The following is a 19,713-nucleotide window of genomic DNA, read 5'->3' on the forward strand; positions in this document are numbered from 1 at the left end:
CATTGATATATCTCCGGAGCAGCAGATAGCCCCCCTTCTTCTGAGCATTCGGAAGAAGCTTCTGTATTGGAGTACTGCTCGTTTATCTCTGGCTGGCCGCGTAGTGGTGGCCAACCAGGTTCTGCTCGCTACCATGTGGTACATCACTTCCTGCTGGGCCTTCTCTCGGGCGTGCATCGGCCAGGTGCAGAGGCTCATCAGGAACTTTCTTTGGTCCGGAGGCGATGGGCGACCCGCTAGGGCAAAGGTGGCATGGGCTGTGCTCACTCAGCCGAGGGGGAGAGGCGGCTTGGGCATTGTAGATCCTATTTGCCAAAGCCGAGCTTTGCTTGGCAAGCTGGTAGTTCGTGGTCTCCTGCCAGGTGTTGAGCCGTGGAAGGAGCTTCTTGTTTCCAGGATGCTCAGCCGCACTCCGTCTCTTAGCGGCCCCTGGAACCCCAGCATCAGGTGGATCTTTACGGAGCAGCGCTCCAGAGGAGTGGGCCTTGGCTTCGAGGAGCGTTTTGCAGCCAGCCTTCTGAGGGCCTGGGCGCATCTGAGGCCTGCACTCTTCCAGACTCCCCCGGGCACCGATGAGGAGCGCCTGAGGCAGCCATTGATCTGGAACCCCTTGATTCGTCTCCCCAGTGGCCATATGGTTGGCTCGCGGTCTCACGTGTCGTGGGGCCCGTTGAGCTCCGGCCCAGCCCAGTCCCTAGACGACTGGATATGTTTTCAGCAGCTGCCTCCAGAGGCTCAGGAGAGGAGACTCAGTGGGATGAGGGGCAGAGAGTTGATGAGACAGGATATTGAGGCGGCCATCCCCCGGGAGTGGCGGACCCCAGTACAGGACCCTTCACCTCCACAGTGGATGGGTGTCTTTACTCGGCATGAGATCCTCCTAGCGGTCTGCGGCACAGCGGAGAGAGTCGCCCCACTCACTTTCGAGGTGGGAGAGGGTGGCCAGCTTCAGAGGTCACGACTAGATTTGGATGGGTTCCAGGGTTGTATCCTTCAGAGGGTTCGGGTGGTCGGCTTTCATCAGAGACAGTGGTATGTAGACCCCTCACCGGCCTCGATAGGGGAGGATTGCTCTTGGAGACTCTGGGCTTGGGACAGCAAGCCTCTTATTCGTCTTCAGTGGGACCCAGGGGAGTGGTTTTGGCGAGATCCCTACTCGGCTCCTACCAGCCCTGCCATTCCCTTTTTTCAGTACACAGCGAGGCTGGGGCGGCGGATTCAGAGACACAGGATAGAGAGCACCCCGGCAGCGGCCGAGCATTGGCGGCGACAGGGGCTCTCCCCTGCCTTTCTTAGGGACTTCTGGCAGCGCCTTTGGGCCAGCTTCCGTCCCCGGAAGGTGACGCTTTTTCTCTGGCTCACAGCGCATAGAGGATTGGCTGTGGGGGCTTGGCTTGCTTTTGGTAGACACCCAGCGTCCTGCCCTCGGTGCGATCATGCACAGGAGTCACAGCGGCACTGCTTATGGGATTGCCCACAGGCACAGCAGGTCTGGCAACGCGCTCTCAGGATGGTTTTTGCAGGTTCTCCAGGGGAGATGTTGGTGACATGCGGTGCGGTAGCTTGGGCCACGGATAGCGGCCCTGCACTTGGATATGAGGACGCTCCTGGCAGTGTGACCATCCAGGTCTCTGACAGGGCGATGGCGGTGGTTCCGACACCAGACTTCTCCTCGGCAGCCTCTCAGGAGGGGGTCGGGCAGAGATGGGAGTTGATCAGCAGCATGACGGCCTGGCACATATGGAGAGCCCGATGCAGGGAGGCCATTGACCACCAGACGACTCCACCGGCGGAGGTCATACAGGCCCTCTGGGTGGACATCATCCACACCTTGAGAGGACACTGGGGGAAACTCCAGGGAGACTCGGATCGCATGAGAGGGCGCCGCAAGGCTTTCCTCCGCACTTGGCAGCCTGGCCCTTTCCTCACCGCGAGGGACGAGGATGTCAGTTGGCACTATCGGCCGCCAGTTTGGCTTTTCTCACCTCCTTCATGTATTACTAGGTAGCCCCCCCCAGAGAGCGGCCAGCCACGGGGGGGAGCTCAGGTGTTCATTGTGTTTTATCCCTCCTTGCGAGGTGAGCTTTGTAGCCATATGGCGTTTTCTCATTAACTAATAGAAGGATCTTTTTTCCGGAAAAAAAAAAAAAAACATCTTTACTTTTTGGGAGGCGACGGCCCGCGCTAGATTTCTTGGTGAGGACTTGGTCGTGATGCTTCTCGATTTTGAGAAGGCATACGATAGAGTTGATTGGGGTTTCTTAGAGAGCACTATGCTTCGCCTAGGCTTTGAGCCAGGCTGGATTAGAGGGGTGGCAGCTCTGTATTCCACAGCTCGTAGCCAGGTGTTGATTGCAAGAGGACGGGGGCCGAGTTTTGAGCTGACCAGATCAGTCCGTCAGGGGTGTCCCCTCGCCCCTTTCCTTTTTCTCTTCTTTGCGAAGGCTATGAGCATGTATTTGACGGCAGAGAAGGTTGGTTTGAGAGGACTCCAGCTCCAAGTCCGAGGGAAGGACCTGCTCGATGCTGAGTTTGCTGACGACACGGGCTTATTTTTGCATGGCCAAGAGGCCAATCTTCTTCGGGCAGAGCAGTCGCTCCAAGTTTTTAGTGCAGCTTCGGGAGCATTGATCAATTGGCGCAAGACAATGGCCTTTTGGATCAGCAGCGCTCCCACTCCGGCATGGAGCCCGGACCCCGGTTTTAGATGGATTCCTCCTGGCACAGCAGTGCGGTATTTGGGATGCCAGATTGGACTAGATTTGTCACCTGAGCAGCAGATTGCCCCGCTTCTTCTAAGCATTCGGAAGAAGCTTTTGTATTGGAGTACAGCTCGACTATCCTTGGCTGGGAGGGTGGTGGTTGCAACGTGCTGTTAGCGACCATGTGGTACATTATGTCTTGCTAGATCTTCTCGAGCTCTTGTATCAGCCAGGTACAGAGGCTGATCAAGAACTTTCTTTGGTCTGGGCGGGACGGTTAGCTAGCCCGGGCAAAGGTTGCATGGGCAGTTATTACACTTCCGCTGGCTCAGGGAGGCTTGGGCATTATAGATCCAGTGGATCAGAGTAGAGCCTTATTAGGGAAGCTTATTGTTCGGGGGCTGCTTCCAGGCGGCGCAGAGCCGTGGAAAGAGCTTCTCTTGCAGCGGCTGCAGGCTCGGGCTCCCCCAGCAGGGGGCACTTGGGCACCAGAGATTCGATGGATCTTCATAGAGATGAGGAGGACAGGCCTCAGTAGAGGATGGGAGGACAGATTTGCTTTGAGCATCCTGAGAGCTTGGGAGCTGCTGAGACCGGGGCTCTCTCAGCGACCTCCTTGTGTTGAGGAGCGGGCCAGACAGCCGCTCATCTGGAGCCCAGCGGTTCGCACAGAGCAGGGTCATATGCTGGGTTCTCGGCCTCGTCTAGCCTGGGGACCTTTAGTGGCAGGCCCAGCACGTAGTTTTGGAGACTGGCAGGCCTTCTGCAGTCTCCCAAAGGAGATCCAGGTGGAGAGGCTGAGTCACTTCAGAGGGGGGTTGATTATGAGGGATGATATTCAGGAGGCACTCACAGAGGAGTGGTTCACGCCTTTCGAGCTAGTGGCCCCACGGTGGATGGGAGCCTTTACACAGTTGGAGATCCTGATTGCTGCTTGCACTGAGGATGGCAGATGCCTCTACTATGAGATTCAGGATGAGGACAGACTCCAGAGAGTGGAGGTGGAGTCGCCTTTGGTTGCAGAGTGCACCTTTCAGACGATACGGATAGTGGCCGCCGCTTCTCGGAAGTGGCATATTGACCCTGACCCTACAGATGTGCTCCCGGATTGGCGCATATGGGCATATGCAGCGCGCCCCTTGGCCCGGCTACAATGGGACCCTGGGGAGTACGAGTGGCATGATCCTTATGCATCCCCTGATGCCACAGAGATCACCTTTTTCCAGTATATTGTTCGGCTGGGGCGGCATATTTTGACGGCGAGGAGGATGGTCTCTCCAGCTGCAGCGGGGCACTGGCGGCTACAGGGACTCTCACAAGAGTTCCTGGAGGATTTTTGGGCCCGACTCTGCGCTAGTCGACAGGCCCGCAAGATCTCGACTTTCCAGTGGCTGGTCGCCCACAGGGGCTCAGCAGTTGGCACCTGGCACTCAATTCTTGCCTCCCAATGCATTGAATGAGATAACAATGAAGTGGGATTGGGTAAAGCAAAATGAGGGGGAATCGGTAAATGCATATGTACAAAAGTTTTGGAAAGTGCTCTTGGAGGTGTCTCCATTTATGCATGTCACCGAGGCGGAAAGGAAGAGAAGGTTTCAATCAGGATTCCAATCCGTGTACAAAGCGGGATTACAAATGTATCCTGGTCGTACCTTACACCAATTAATCGCAGCCGCCACCGCCACCGAGCAATTGGAACTCAAATTGAGTCGATCCAATAAGACTAAACCCTCATTTCAAGGCAAAGAGAGGGCTGTCAAAAACCTGCAAAATGATGAACAGCCATCTAAAAGGGACCAAAACCAAGCCAAATCAGGTCCAAAAGCTGAAAATAAGTTTGCTAAAAAGCGCCCTTATAAGCCGGCAAACTTTGGTCTTAGTGCTGAGAAGAAGGAGCAATATATGCGTGAAGGCAAATGCTTTACTTGTGGCAGCACTGAGCACATGGCAAGAGCATGCCCAAATAAGAAGAACAAAGCTGAAAATGCTAATGTACCGAAGCCTAATGTGCATATGGTTCCAGATGTGCAGGGCAACACTTCACATGATAGCAAAGATAGGGTTGTATGTAAAGCTTGGGGACAGCTCAAAGATCAGCCCGCTTTGTTCATGTTTGATGATTCTGCATCGGAGAATTTCATATCCACTCAGATGGCAGCTGCTTTGGGTATTGAAGTGGAGGACATGGGTCCTCAAATTGAAGCAGGGGCTGCCTTTGTTGGTAGAGAAGTGCAAGTCATGCCTATTTTTGGCAAGTTGCACATACACATTCAAGGCTATGTGGATCATGAGGATTTTCTTGTGGCGCCTTTGAATGGCTGTGATGTATTGCTTGGAAAGCCTTGGCATACACGTATTGATCCATGCAAGGCTTACAAGACTAACAGGATCACCTTCATGCATAAAGGCCGAGAACATGTAATTGATGCTGGTGAAGAGGGTGATACCATTCCCCTTGTATCTCATGTACAAATTAAGAATGTAATAAAAAAGAGTATTTTTGCGTACTTGATTTTTGTACAAGATCCTGTTGAGAAAAATAATGTACATGTAAACACTCTTTGTAATGATAGGCTGAAATTTTTGCAAGAGCACAATGATTGTTTTGCTGATGAGTTACCAAATGAGTTACCACCTGTACGACCGAAAGATCATCGCATTGATCTTGTGCCGGGTAGCTCACCACCTAATAGGCCAGCCTATCGTGTAAGTGCATCCCAAAAAGAGGAGATCATGAAGCAAGTGAATGAGCTTCTTGAGAAGGGTTTGGTTCAGCCAAGCTCTTCTCCATATTGTTCACCCGTCCTCTTGGTTCAAAAGAAGGATGGATCCTTTAGTATGTGTGTGGATTATAGAGCTTTGAATAAGCTTACCATCAAGAATCGGTTTCCGATTCCACGCATAGACGACATCCTTGACAAGTTGGATGGATCGGCATGCTTTAGCCGAATTGATCTCAAGAGTGGATATCATCAAGTGCGTGTAGTGCCTGAGGATGTACACAAAACTGCTTTCAGGACAGCATTTGGGCTTTATGAGTATCTTGTTATGCCTTTTGGTCTTACAAATGCCCCAGCTACATTCAATAGAATGATGGATCGCATATTCCGTGGGTACAGGAAATTTACAGGTGTCTTCTTTGATGACATCCTAGTCTTCTCGAAGACCGAAGAAGAGCATAAAGCTCATTTGGCTATTGTTTTTGAAGAGCTCCATAAGCATAAACTCTTCATAAATGCAAAGAAGAGTGAGTTCTTCTTATCAGAGATACATTATCTTGGATATATTGTGTCCAAAGATGGAGTGCGGATGGATCCTGCAAAGATTGATGCAATTTGGAATTGGCCCGAATTGAGTTCGGTGCATGAGATCCGTAGTTTTCTTGGATTATGCTCTTACTACCGCAAGTTCATTCAGCACTTTGCATGGATTGCTTCTCCTTTGCATGATTTAACAAAGAAGAAGGCCGTGTTCAAATGGACTAATGTAGAGAGAGATGCATTCCTCAAATTGAAAGATGCAACTACTCATGGTCCAGTGTTGATCGTTCGTTGATCGTTCCGGATTTGCAAAAGCCTTTTTGTGTGGAATGTGATGCATCTGGAAATTGCATAGGGGCTGTCCTTAATCAAGAGGGACATGCCGTGGCTTATGAGAGTCGTAGATTGCATGATGCAGAGCTATCTCTTGGCATTTATGAGAAAGAGCTCTTGGCTGTAATTCATGCACTTACTATATGGAAACACTATCTTCTTGGGGCTGCTTTCACTGTGAATACAGATCACCAGAGTTTGAGGTATTTTCTTACTCAAACTAAGTTATCAGAGAAGCATATGAGGATGGCCAATTTCCTCTCTATGTTTCATTTTCAGATCTTGCACCCCCCGGGAAAGAAGAATGTAGTGGCCGATGCATTGTCACGAAAGCCGTATGTAGCAGCTATCTCGGTTGCCTCTCATGGGGACTTGTCTACCATGCGTGATTTGTATCATACGGATGTTGATTTTGCCACTATTTGGGCTGGCTGGTCATGCACATGCCTCATATGTGATCAAAGAGGATTATCTCATGAAAGATAATTGCCTATGTGTGGTGTCTGCTGACATGAGGCAAAAGGTTTTGGATGAGTGCCATGCTCCTCCATATGCTGGTCATAGAGGCATAATGCCTACTACGCACATGATTGAGCGGTATTTCTTTTGGCCAGGTATGCGGAAGGACATAGAGGCACATGTACGTGCATGTATCACCTGTCAAAAGGTCAAATTTGATAGGCAAAAGGCACCAGGTTTGCTTCAGCCATTGCCTGTTCCCACGCAGCCATGGGAAAGTATTACAATGGATTTCATTATGGACTTGCCACGTACCCAACAGGGTAATGATGCAATTTGGACAATTGTGGACAGGTTTAGCAAGCAAGCTCATTTCTTGCCGGTCAAAAAGACCATCAAAGCTGAGCATATGGTTAAAATATATCTTGCACAATAGAGATCCCAGGACAACAAGTCTCTTTTGGCGGGCCTTATTTGATAATATGGGCACCAAATTGGACTTCTCATCAGCTTATCACCCTCAAACGGATGGGCAAAGTGAGGCTGCAAATTCAGCTGTGTTGGATCTCTTGAAATGTTATGTGGCGGATCAAAAGTCTTCTTGGGAGAAGTACTTACCGCTTGTGGAATTTGCATACAACAATACAATACATGCATCTACGAGAAAGGCCCCGTTTGAGATTGTTTATGGTAAGGTGGTTTTGCCACCCATCCTTAGTACAAAGGATCAGATATTTGCAGCGGATGAGTACGTAAGAGACTTGGATATTGCTTTTGCTCAGGTGCGGACAGTCATTGCAAGGTCACAAGACAAGCATAAAAAGGCTGCCGACAAGCATAGAAGGCAATTGGATGTTAAAGAGAATGATTGGGTATTGCTGAAATTTGAAAAAGCAAGACTTGCAAAGAGGCCTGGCAAAGAGGGTGCATATCCTAAGCTTGCAACGAGGTACTATGGGCCTTTTCGAGTGATCGAGAAGATCAATGAAGTGGCTTTCAGATTGGCATTACCTAGTCATTGACACATACACAATGCTTTTCATGTGAGTCTCCTTCGCAAGTATGTGGGGCCGGAGCCCAGTGAAATGGTCATTGAGGATCCACCAAAAGTGGATGACCTTGAGGAGATCTTGCAGCGCAGATTATGTATCACAAGGAACGCAAGCTTGCTGCAGGCAAGGTTGTGAGGCGTTACCTTGTGAAGTTTAAGAACTATCTTCCCATTGATGCTAACTGGGTAGATGAAAAGTTCTTTGGAGATTGTCCGCAGTTACTACAAGCATATTTGGATGCATTTCAGTTGCGGACAACTCTTTAGAAGCGGGGGGGGGGATGTCACCATTTGGCCATCCGAATGGTTCACTCTTGCTTTCACACTATGCACATATTGGATTGGTGTCCATGGCTTATGGAATGTGCCTATGCATGTGATTGACATGTGTCATGCTGTATAGTTGGATATGATATTCCGCTGGGACTTGACGTTATCATGCCCGAAATATCTGGAGGACTTGGCTTTCCGCTGGGACTTGTGCCTTTGTGTACATGCCCGGAAACGCCTGGAGAATTGGCTTTCCACTGGGTCTGGTATCGCATATACTTGCCTGGAAACGCCTGGTCTTATATGGTTTCATGAACGGGAATTGCTCATGCTAATGCTGCATTGCATAGCATCTTTATGTGCTTGCCTGCAAATGAAATTGCATGCTGTTTTCATGCATGCATGACCTATGTGTAGTTCCGGGTAAGGGGACGCCTGCCCGCAAACCGTGCGTGTGAAACTGTCTGCTGACATGGTTGTGTGGCATGTGAACAGGTGGTAAGTATTTCCCAATCTAGGCTCAAATAGCCCTTAGAACTTAGCCAATATTTATAAGTGAGTGCGTTCCCATTTCATTAAAGTTTGGGCGCCCAAAAGTCACTTATAAATTATGACTGCTTCCAAGTTCACACTCCCTGAAATCCCGAGGCGAACAAGACTCAATGTCCAGGACCTGATCCTCCCCTTTTACTCATAAATGGGCATCTCCCCATGTCCCCTCACCTGATTGGACCCCAATTCACTTACTTATTAAGAGAAAATTCGTGTTCTCTCTTCATGAGGATTTTTGGAGGCTGAAAACTCTGTTTTTCCACCATTTTTCTCCATTTCCAAGCTCTCCATAGCCATACCCAACGTGCTGTTAAAATATAGTATCTCATGTGGAATTAAGTCGTAACATTGTGAGTCGGCCAACCTTCATATGTGGATATATAAACATACCCATGCACACCATTGTAATCAACTATTCATTGCTAAATCAAGTTCAAGTTGTTCGCCAACCTCTCTCTCGCTCTCTCTCTCTCTCTGCGTCAACTTTTCTCTCTACGTGTGTGTGTATTCCGCTGCACCAACTCTGACATGGTATCAGAGCTGAGGCTCTAGGGTCCTTGGACAAGCGCATAGAGAGTGCGGTTCGCTGCCGACGTCGTGGCTTAAGGTGCTGCAGGCGACGGCTCTCTTGGCAGAGGCGGCACAGAGGTCAGAAGTGCTGTCAGTACTACTGTAGGCAAAATCGGCGGCAGGCGACTGTTTGCTGACTGGGCAGAAGGCGACATTTGATGGCACAGGCGCACAGGTGATGCACAGGGCTGATACAGGCGTTGCAGGCTGTGCACATGTCAGAAACAGGCAAGGTAGCGCAACCAAGCAATAGACAAAAATTCAGACTGGACTTGGGCCTGTTTCGTGACAGTACCAACTGTAGTGGTGGCGCAGAGCTAACAGGGCTGAAGTGGTGCTGCTGTCGACAGAGGCGCTGCTGAACAAGGTAGCAAAGTACATAGCCCAAGGCTTGAGGAAACGCACAAGGCGAGCAGACCGGGTCGACTGAGAAGAGGTGGACGGAGTTTTCGAGATGGGACTCCCGTGTTCGAGCAAGGATGACAAACTGAATGGCGACAACTATGCGCATTGGAATTTGATCATGAGGCTATGGTTTAGCAGAAAAGGCTTATGGGACATTGTTGATGGCTCGGAGGAACGTCCCCGAAGGGATAGCAATCGGTTCACACGTCTTCAGGAGGAGGAGTTTCTCAAATCTCTTGTGGATTGGGATGCTCACAATGCGAAGGCGATGTCGGCGATTGCAGAATCTCTCACCAAGGAAATTTCCCCTGCCATTCAAACTTTAAAGACTGCCAAGGAAATGTGGTCAAAGCTTGCAGGAATGTTTGATCGAGACTCAACAATGCGAGCAGTAACCCTTCTCGGCCAGTTGTTTTCTATCAAGTTTGAAACCGGGACCTCTATGCAGTCACTTCTAATGAAGGCAAAGGTTATCCATGATCAGTTATCGGCTATGAATAGTGCATTAACTAGTACCCAGTTAGCTGCCTTGGTTCTTACGAAGTTGCCTGAGGAGTATGAGATGGTCTCGAGGGCATTACGCTTACAAGTCACGAAGGAAAAGCTGGAATTTGATGATCTCAGCTCTTTTCTCATTGAGGAGGAAGCAGTGCTCATCTCCCAAGGCAAGATTCGAGTTCCGAAGGATGTAGAATCGGCACATGCTGCATCGGAATCCAATAAGAAGTCTAGGAGCCGTTGTTATAAGTGCGGAAAGCGAGGGCATTTGGCTCGGGATTGCAAATCCAAAGCTAAAGCTCAAGGCTCGACGAATGACAAAGGCAAAGGCAAAGCTGACGAGGATGACAGTGACAGTGATTCTACTAAGGATGCTACGGCGTCTGCCGGTGTGGCGAGGACTACACTGGCACATGCTCCAGCATTCTAGCCTAGTGGATGGATGCTACCACGTGCTTCAGCCAGAGAGAGGCATGTGAGTGGCAGAGAGGGGCAGTCTGTGCTCCCGTTTTGGTGATTTGGACCCGTGTGTCGGAGTTCAAGGCACATGCATCTGGCATGGAACAGCTTGACAAATCTATGGACGTGATGTGTTCGTAGTTCATTGGTAGTAGACTATGGATGGGATGAGTTCCTGGTTCATTGTGTAGCAGAATTTTGGGCGTCGTGTGTGACAGTTCAAGCATTCAGAGATTTTTGGACGTGATGTGTTCGCAGTTCAACGAATGGGGGATCATGAATGTGGAGTTGTCTGCAATTCATTATTCTATGTGGCAGCTAAAGCTCAAGATGGCATTTTCATGTGGAGACAGGTTGATTGGTGCATGATCCGAGGTGTACCTAGCAAAGGCCACGCTAGGGTGTCCATGGTTGCATCTGCATCGACTTGGTTTCTTCATCTATGCCCACTATGAGCTACAGAGAGGGTGTTAAAATATAGTATCTCATGTGGAATTAAGTCGTAACATTGTGAGTCGGCCAACCTTCATATGTGGATATATAAACATACCCATGCACACCATTGTAATCAACTATTCATTGCTAAATCAAGTTCAAGTTGTTCGCCAACCTCTCTCTCGCTCTCTCTCTCTCTCTGCGTCAACTTTTCTCTCTACGTGTGTGTGTATTCCGCTGCACCAACTCTGACACTTGCTAGGGTGTTTTCCAAGCTTCCAAGAGTGTTTCCAAGTGCTGATCACTCTCCTACTCACTCCCAATGACTGAAATTCAGCAAAACAGCTCTCATTTTTGCTGTAGTTTCTGGTCTTTTCGCTGAAAACCCTAATTTCAGCCTTCCTTTCTCAAGTTGAACCATAGGGGAAGCTTTCCTAGGGTTCCCTTCATCCTCTTGAAGACTTTTGTCACGAAGGATTACGGCAAATCGAAGATATCAACACTTCTAAAGCTTCCAACGCGAAGGCTTCCGCTTGCAACAACTTCTATGAAGACTGGTAAGCTAATTGGACAATGTGTTGTCATTACTTACTCAGTAGAAGGGCAGGACTCCTTGTTTAGCCGCCCTGTGTAGTATTTCTCTTGTCCTATGTGCTCTTGAAGATGATGCTACCTTGCTTGGTAGAACATAGAGCCAATGGTAGAGAATATGGGCACTGAAGTCGGGCCGGGCATCAAGGCAGCTCCTTGGTGATCTCCATCGACATACCATTGTTTTCTGATTGCTGAATTTCATATGCATTGGCATGGAGGATTTGGCAATGGATGCCCATGAAGCTATGTATTGAATTTCTCCAATAGTAATACAATTTACTCAAGGGAGGGGTCGGCCGTTCCGGCTCATTGTGTATCTCTTGTCAATTCAGCAATTTACTTCTCGTATATGAGCAAGTGTCCTTCGAATCTTAGTGTATTTAAGTGTATTGATTAGCATTGTGTTCAACCAAGTTACATTCACTATGGACAAGGCATCCACTCGGATCATTACATGGGACACTGTTGCTTGGGCCACAGAGGCTGGAGTGGTCAAGGCTTACGAGGAGGATGGGGGAGCTAGCCGTTCAGGTCTCTCACCATCGTATTGCAACAGTACCAATCACAGCCCCACCTACAGGCGATTGTCGCCAGGCTCATGCTAGAGATGGGAGATTTGCAGTAGCATAGGACCCTGGCACATTTGGCATGCTAGATGCAGCAAGGCCATCGAGGGTACCCACACTCCGTCAACTGAGTCCATCAAGAGCATATGGCTCGATATCATTCACACCCTCCGCGGTCAGTGGGAGAGGTTACAGAGGGGTTCTGACCGCATACGGAAGCAACGGGAAGCTTTCTTGAGGCTTTGGAGGCCTGTGTGGTTGTCACCCCCCCCCTCTTTGTATGAGATAGCCTTCTCCTCACAGAGCGGCCAACCGGAGGGAAGTGTCTCTTCCCCTTTTGATCATTCGATTCCCACCCTTAAAAGAGGCAAGTTTGTATTTAGTCCTTTGTGGTTGTATCTAACCTTTGTGGCTGTTTTTTCATTAACTAATAGTAGGATCTTTTCCCCCCCCAAAAAAAAAAAAAAGACAATAAATCAACAACTTTGGCCAAATATGAGTAATATTTTATTATTACTAAAATATTATAGCAAAAAGAGAAAAGCAAAGCATAAAGTATTGCTTTTGGTATAAGCAAGGTCCTTCCCAAGTATTAAAGAAGCGAGAGCCCTCTTGTTTTGGGCATCAAGCTTGTGGAGAGCAAGGAGACCCTCATCTTCATCTAGCTCCGCCGCCGCCGCCACTGTGCAATGCCGCCGCCGCCCATCTTTGAGATTCGGAATTTGGGATTTCGACTTAGGACTTGGAATTGGTATTTGGACTTGGAACTTGGACTTGAAACTTGGACTTGGGGCTTGGACTTGGGACTTGGACTTGGGACTTGGGCTTGGATTTGGCTTTGGACTTGTTGGACTTGGATTTGGACTTGGGTTGGACTTGGACTTGGACTTGGATTTGGACTTGGACTTGGACTTGGATATTGGATCCAGTACTAGCCCGGTGAGAGATACTTGTGCGTCATCCCCGTGGTGTGCTCAACATCAGAGATCTTGTGCCTCAACATCGACTTGGATATCCTACATCAGCATATCCATTTGTTTGTATTCATTGATTGTATTGATCTTGGCCAACGTGCCCGTGGATTGTTCTTGTCACGTGCACCCCGCACTTGGATGCCACGTGGACATATCTGAACAAGGTGCAAGACTTGGAGTGGAAAACTGGTCCCATGTGAGCCCAATCCGGGACAAGTCAACCAGGGTTCTACTCCAAGCGTCCGAGGTCAAGTGTGCATTGTCCTCCACATGAAGCAGTGCCAGTCCACGCTGTGAGTCTCCCTCTAGAATGATGCTAGTTGCTCTCTGTGTTTGGTTTGCGACAAGATGCCAAACCTCTGTGCAGAACTTAGGTTTGCTTTTAGTGTAGGCATCGGGAAGGCTATGAGCCATCCCAAGGGAGCTAGGAAGGCCCCATCATAGTAGCAGGGTAACGTCGTTTCCACCCCTTGGGAACGGTGGAACACGTTCCCCCAAGGCTGAGATGCCTAAACCGGGTGGAACGTGCATGGGGGAACGATTTGGTATGGGAACGGCCAGGGGAATGTGGGGGAACGTGGGGGAACGGTTTCATGGAACGTTTGGCTGCCGTTCCCCCTTTGGGGAACGTTTTTTATGTTTGGCCAAGAAAAAAAAGAGAGAGAAAAAGTGTACCTGTTGTTGCGAGCTGCCTGTGGATATCCTTGAAAGACGTACCCTATTGTCGCCTGCCCGCATACTTCCAAGGCCCGTGCAGCGTGCGTACTTGACAGCTCCGAGTCACGAGTGGGCTCCTCTCTCGAGTCTCTTTAGACTTCGACTCCTACTTTCCAAGGCAAGGCAGCAAGGCTACTTACTTTTCCCTCTCTCTTTCTCTCTCATTCCCCCTTACCGTTCCCCCTCGTTCTCGTTCCCCTTGTGGCCCGTTCCCGTTCCCCTGATGGGGATTTCGTTCCGTTCCCGTTCCCGTTCTGTTGCTACTATGGGCCCCAGGCCTTGCCCACCAGCCCTAGTGTGGGCTGGGCAAGCTGTCAGCCAGCCCTAGGGGCCTGGCCATACAGCCGACAAAGCTACAAGCCCTACCTAGCCAGTCGGCCAGGTGTGGGCGGTAGTCCCACACCCTTGCGCAAGGCTGCCCAGCAGCCTGGGCATTGCCCATGGCCATGCGCAAGTGGAAAGTATTAGTAGGTGTGAACACGCTGGTTTTTATTAGCATTAATTGCTATTTTATTTGGTCACGGAGCTTGCTGCTGGTTGTGAGCTTTTTACAGCAAAAAGGCTCGTAAAGAATTGGCCGACCAGGACTAGAAGGGAGTATAAATACCCAAGCCCAGAATTCAGTTTATTTATCTCATAATTCACGAGGTGCTGCAGCTACTCAAGGGCTAGGACAGCCAAGGGAGAAGCTAACGCAAGGGTGAAGGTTTGAAGGTCAAGGGCAGAGATCTATCTCAGCCAAAACAGGTTCAGTCAGTCTTTTATTTTCAGATTTTGCATCATTCTAATAAAAGCAAATACACCATTCGTGGTGGGGGCCCTACAGAGGGTATTCAAGACCCAATACTGTGTCCGCAAGGCATTTGACACAGTACCACGAGAGAGGCTCTTTCAGCGCCTACAGTCTCTTGGCATACCAGCAGATATGACATGGGGCACCTATGCATTATATGAGCAAGTTTTTGGGCGAGTCAGATGCCCAAGAGGTATGTCCGAGACTATTGCTAGCACCATTGGTGTGAAGCAAGGATGCCCACTTTCCCCCACACTATTTGGGTTATACATTGATGAGGTGGCTGACTTCATTACACGGGGAGGCGGAGATGGAGTTGATCTAGCAAGTACCTCAGTACATATTATGCTTTATGCTGATGATATTGTATTAGTGTCTGAGTCTCCAGGAGGTCTACAACAGCATCTATATGCACTCGATGATTTCTGCACACACAGGGGTCTTATTGTGAACCTTGGGAAAACCAAGGTTATGGTCTTTCATACATCGAGACAGCAGGGCAGGAGTCAACTGACATTCACTCTCGCAGGACGCCAGGTGGAGGTGGTGACATCATACGTGTACCTAGGGGTTACCTTCTTTGCAGCAGCCACGCGCTTCACCATGGGTTCAGCAACCAGAGCTAGGTTGACACGGGGACATGTAGCATTGGCTATGCTAGAGAGACAGTGCCACCAGGCGCATTTTCAAGAGCCCCAGACGAAGGGGTGGCTATTTGACACATTAGTCACACCGGCACTGATGTATGGAGCAGCGGTATGCGCGCCAGGCCTTGCTACCCATTGGTGGACACAGACAGAGAGACCACAGGCCCTCATGATGGCACGCATGATACGCAACAAACCATCAGTACCTCATGACATTATCCGAGCAGAGTTTGCTGCGCCTCCTATGATGGTAGAGGCCATATTCCAGACTATATGCCTGCTAGACAGATTCAGAGAGATGCCACAGGACAGATTGTCATACAGAGCTTTTGAGGCATCTAGACAGCTGGCTGAGGCAGGAGACAGAGGACCATGGTATGCACAAGTCACACATTGGTTCTCACAGCATGGCCTAGACATGGATCATCTACCACCATTCCAATATGACAGGGATGCACCACATATCCGTCTCTCTCACAGTGAGAGGAACAGAGTATTGAGACAAGAACTATGGCAGCTCTATACACGAGAGACATGGATATCACCTACAGCCTCTTCCACCAAAGATGCTATACTACAGAGCTCACTTCATGAGTATCACTGATGATGGATTTATAGAGAGGCCTAAATACATGGAGGGCTTTTTACCACATGGCTCCCAAGTAGCTATTGGTCAGCTTAGAGTCTCATCACATCGATTGGAGATCGAGACTAGCAAAGCAGCACAGATCCCCCGAGAGGAGAGGGTATGCAGATTGTGCAGAGAGGAGGTGGAGAGTGAGGAGCATTATGTATGCAGATGCAGAGCATATACAGCCATCAGAGAGAAATATCCCATTTTATTCAAAGAGCCACATTCCCTATGCCAGATCTTTGAGGCAACAGACCAGTGCATACTAGGGAGATTCATTCTAGACATACAGCGTCACAGAGAGACATCATTATAGGCTCAAACAGCTCCAGAGGGGGGACGACAGACACAGATTACTACATTTTTTCAGAGATCCACCCCTCCCCCAGCCCCTACACAGCAGGGAATTACTCTCCAAAGAGCAGAGACAATCAGAGCCCGCAGGAGACAGAGGACACCTGGCTTTCGGACACCATGTCACTTCCTATTGACTGGAAGAAAATAATTATCCAAAAATATTTTAAATTTTTATTACCTCTAGAATATTTTCTCTCTATGCCAAAAACAAGAGAAAACAATGCTTTTTTGCATTATGAAAAGAGGATAATCAATGGAAACTAAAAGGAGAACTTACACATTTAAGAGCTGGGAAAGAATTTTACATTACTTATGGAATGAGCGAGTGTTTCTTGGACTTGGAGATGAAGCATAGACATGGAGAACTTGGACATAGAGCTTGGGCATGGAACTTAGACATATAGCTTGGACATGGATCTAGACTTGAACTTCGTTTTGAATATCGATTTGGACTATCTTCCAGCTTCTACTAGTGGTGGATAACAGGTCTAGGCTATAAAACAGTACCTATGGCTTGGTTATGAGGGATGACACAGGCAGAGGCTATCCATGAGTAGAGACATCTACCAACCGGATATCTGCTCAGGGCCAAGAGTAACTTGGCACGTGGCATGTCTTGATGGTACTGGGCGCCAAGGCCTATTGTCATGGCAAGACTGACTGGGTAATCTATACCTCAGGCTCAGGGGTGATAACCTATGGTCAGGAGGTGAGCTGCTAGCCAGATTCTAGCATAGTCATCGTCGTCCGATCTGATGCAGATTATATTTACTCAGGTAAGGTTCCAGGTATGGTTGATCCTTCCAAAATGTCTCTCGATGTTCCATAAAAAGGCTCTCCCTACAGAAGCCACCGTGACATGAATGGTGTAAGATGCTCAAAGATGAAGATAATGAGACAATGTATATGCAATCACAATACCTATTGAGTCTTAGTATCTAACTTTCATATGAGATTGGGTGGCACTCATGGGCTTGGACAGGGATCTTCCTTGTGAAGCCACCCTTTCTTTATGGTGTGGACTGCTGAAAGATTGGAGTTACGACAGCATGCTCACAATCATCAACCTTTCTGCTGGAGCTCTTCCTCTCTATATCACGAACAGACCATATTCAAAAAATATGGGATACGGGCATCAAATTGGATGATGCCAAGAAGAAATGCTGTGGCTTTTCAGCCTGTCGATCCAGGTTCTTGTCTTGACCAGGTCCCCCTTTTTCTAGCACTTTCTGCCCCTTGTCCAGCTTAAAGAGGTCAGAAGCTTTTCAGCTTGGCTGATGTCAGCTTGTGGACCTCTGTGTGACGGCCTTCAAACTTTTTGTTTGTTGTGTGGCGGGAAGCTTGTGAACCCAACCTTCGTGTCATCCTTTGATATGAGAAAGTTAACACAAACGGAATCCTAAACAAGACATGTTTGTTACCAAAAATCGAGCATGTTCAGCAAGAGTAACAGATACCATTGGACATTATGGAGAACAAAACTTTGTTAGCGCATCCCAACCTGACAGGGAGATATGCACTCAAGGATGGGCCTTTAAATCATCTGAGGTATGGGGGGTGCCTTGGTCATTGACGAGCATTGGTCCGTCCTTTTGTTGTATTTCCACAGCAGCAGCAGCCGCGATGACAATGTCGGGAGGTGAAATGGCATTGAGGGGGTCCTGATGAGCAGTAGGGTTAGACAAAGCAAAGAAAGGGCTGGTTTCTGAGGGGAGAAGGTGAAGAGGGGGAGGAGAGGCCAACTCGCGAGGGCTGCTGGGCTTGGAATGCTCGCTACGCAGGCGGAGGGGGTGGGGGGCGGGGGCGGAGCGGGGGCTGGAGGGTGAGGCACGGAGGTGAAGTGGCTGGAGGTGGGAGCGGTTGATAGGAAGCGAGTCCAAGTTGGATGGGGGCAGCTCATTGGTGACATTGTTGGGCAGGTAGCGGAATGATGAAGAGAAATCGGACTGCGGGAATGGCGAACCCTCAGGGCCTACCAAGCGAGGAACACCTGAAGGGTGCATATCCATGATGATGATGAAGAAGAAGACGAAGAACACGAAATCTCAGCCCTCACTTGTGAGCGAATCCTGCTACTGACGAAAAGGAACAAGCACCAAATGAAGAAAAGGCCGTGAATAAATAACAGGAAGAAGGTAACAGAAACTTCTCGTGCCGCGGGTACTTTAAAAAAAGCTTAAAAGAAACTTCCACTTCCGTCTATTATTAATGGTGGCCCTGAGAACTAAGTGCCACTAGGTTTTGAAGAACCTTGTCAAGTGACATTACATTGATCAAACTTGAGGCCTCTTTTTTCAACCATCGGATAAAGTAAACTAACTAGAGTAAACAAGAGGTGAAAAATATAGAATATAATGGCTTGAAACCACATTATTTGTTTTCTTGAAAGTATAGTGTAGTGGTAAGATGTTTCCAATGGTGACCCAAAGTCTTATGTTCAAATCGTCTTTTGCACAAAACATCTTGCTCCAAAATTTTCTAAGTCCCAAACCCAAATTCACCCTCATTCTATGATGTAAACTAGGAAGTAAAGTATGATTTGCTGAGTAAACTAAGAAGTAAACTATGTCGGTTGAAAAAAGACATCACGATTCTGATCAATGTCATCCATTGATGTCACCTGACAAGGGTCTTTAAGACCCCATGGCACTTAGTCCTGAGAGGCGGATAGGCCCCTCTCTCTAGTTTACGTCGGGTTGTCTTCTTCACGAGGTAGGTAAACCTTCAGCTAGCTTATCAAGCTAGCCTTTTTGCTGCCCATATGCCTATGCGGGTTCGAAGTTTACATATATAGATATATATATATTTATACATATATATATATACATATAACATATACACACACACACACACACACACATATATAATAAGCTACTAGTTCATCTTTACTATATTGTATTTATTTATGGCTATTATACAATCTACATAACATATATGTGAGATCTCTATTTATACACTTTCTCTTTTATATATATATATATATATCAGCACAAAATTACATGTGGTAGCTCTCTTCTCTATCTCTCTCTTAGAGAGAGAAAGATAGCCTCAGCTCTCTCTCTCTCTTAGAGAGGGAGGCTCTCTCTTTCTCTCTCGACCTCTTTCTAATATCCTCACTTATGTTAATATTGTATTAGCATGAAGAGACTTAAGTCACATGAACTTATGGTCTGGACGTGTATTAGAGGCCTATTTAGATGATAGTGTGTCTATCGAGCTAGGTGTGTACCGGCCTAAACTAGGCTCAGAACTTTTAGTCAAAACCCAGTTTAGCATTGTACAAGGACCTGCAACAATAGGGGCCAGTGATACTTTATCTGACATCGAGTAAATGGAAGGATCCCCAATCCCAAGTAGTAACCCTAACAACTAGGTCTCACCAGTTCGGCAAGCTACCAATCTTTTTGATCACGTAGCTAGCTACCTTAGAGGTTCAGCCT

The 19,713-nt window shown here is 48.3% G+C and overlaps 1 long non-coding RNA gene across 1 annotated transcript in view; it reads right to left on the reverse strand.

The window, feature by feature from the left end:
- Positions 1-18,474, reverse strand: part of LOC147610711 (uncharacterized) — a 76,680-nt gene extending 58,206 nt beyond the window's left edge. The window contains exon 1 of the long non-coding RNA XR_015263863.1: positions 17,775-18,474. This is a non-coding gene — a long non-coding RNA (uncharacterized LOC147610711). The remainder of the gene's footprint in view (positions 1-17,774) is intronic.
- Between the last annotated feature and the right edge of the window lie 1,239 nt (positions 18,475-19,713).

Source organism: Cibotium barometz, chromosome 48 (assembly GCF_041138505.1).
Source record: "Cibotium barometz isolate CiBa-2024 chromosome 48, ASM4113850v1, whole genome shotgun sequence".
NCBI classification, from domain to species: Eukaryota; Viridiplantae; Streptophyta; class Polypodiopsida; order Cyatheales; family Cibotiaceae; genus Cibotium; species Cibotium barometz.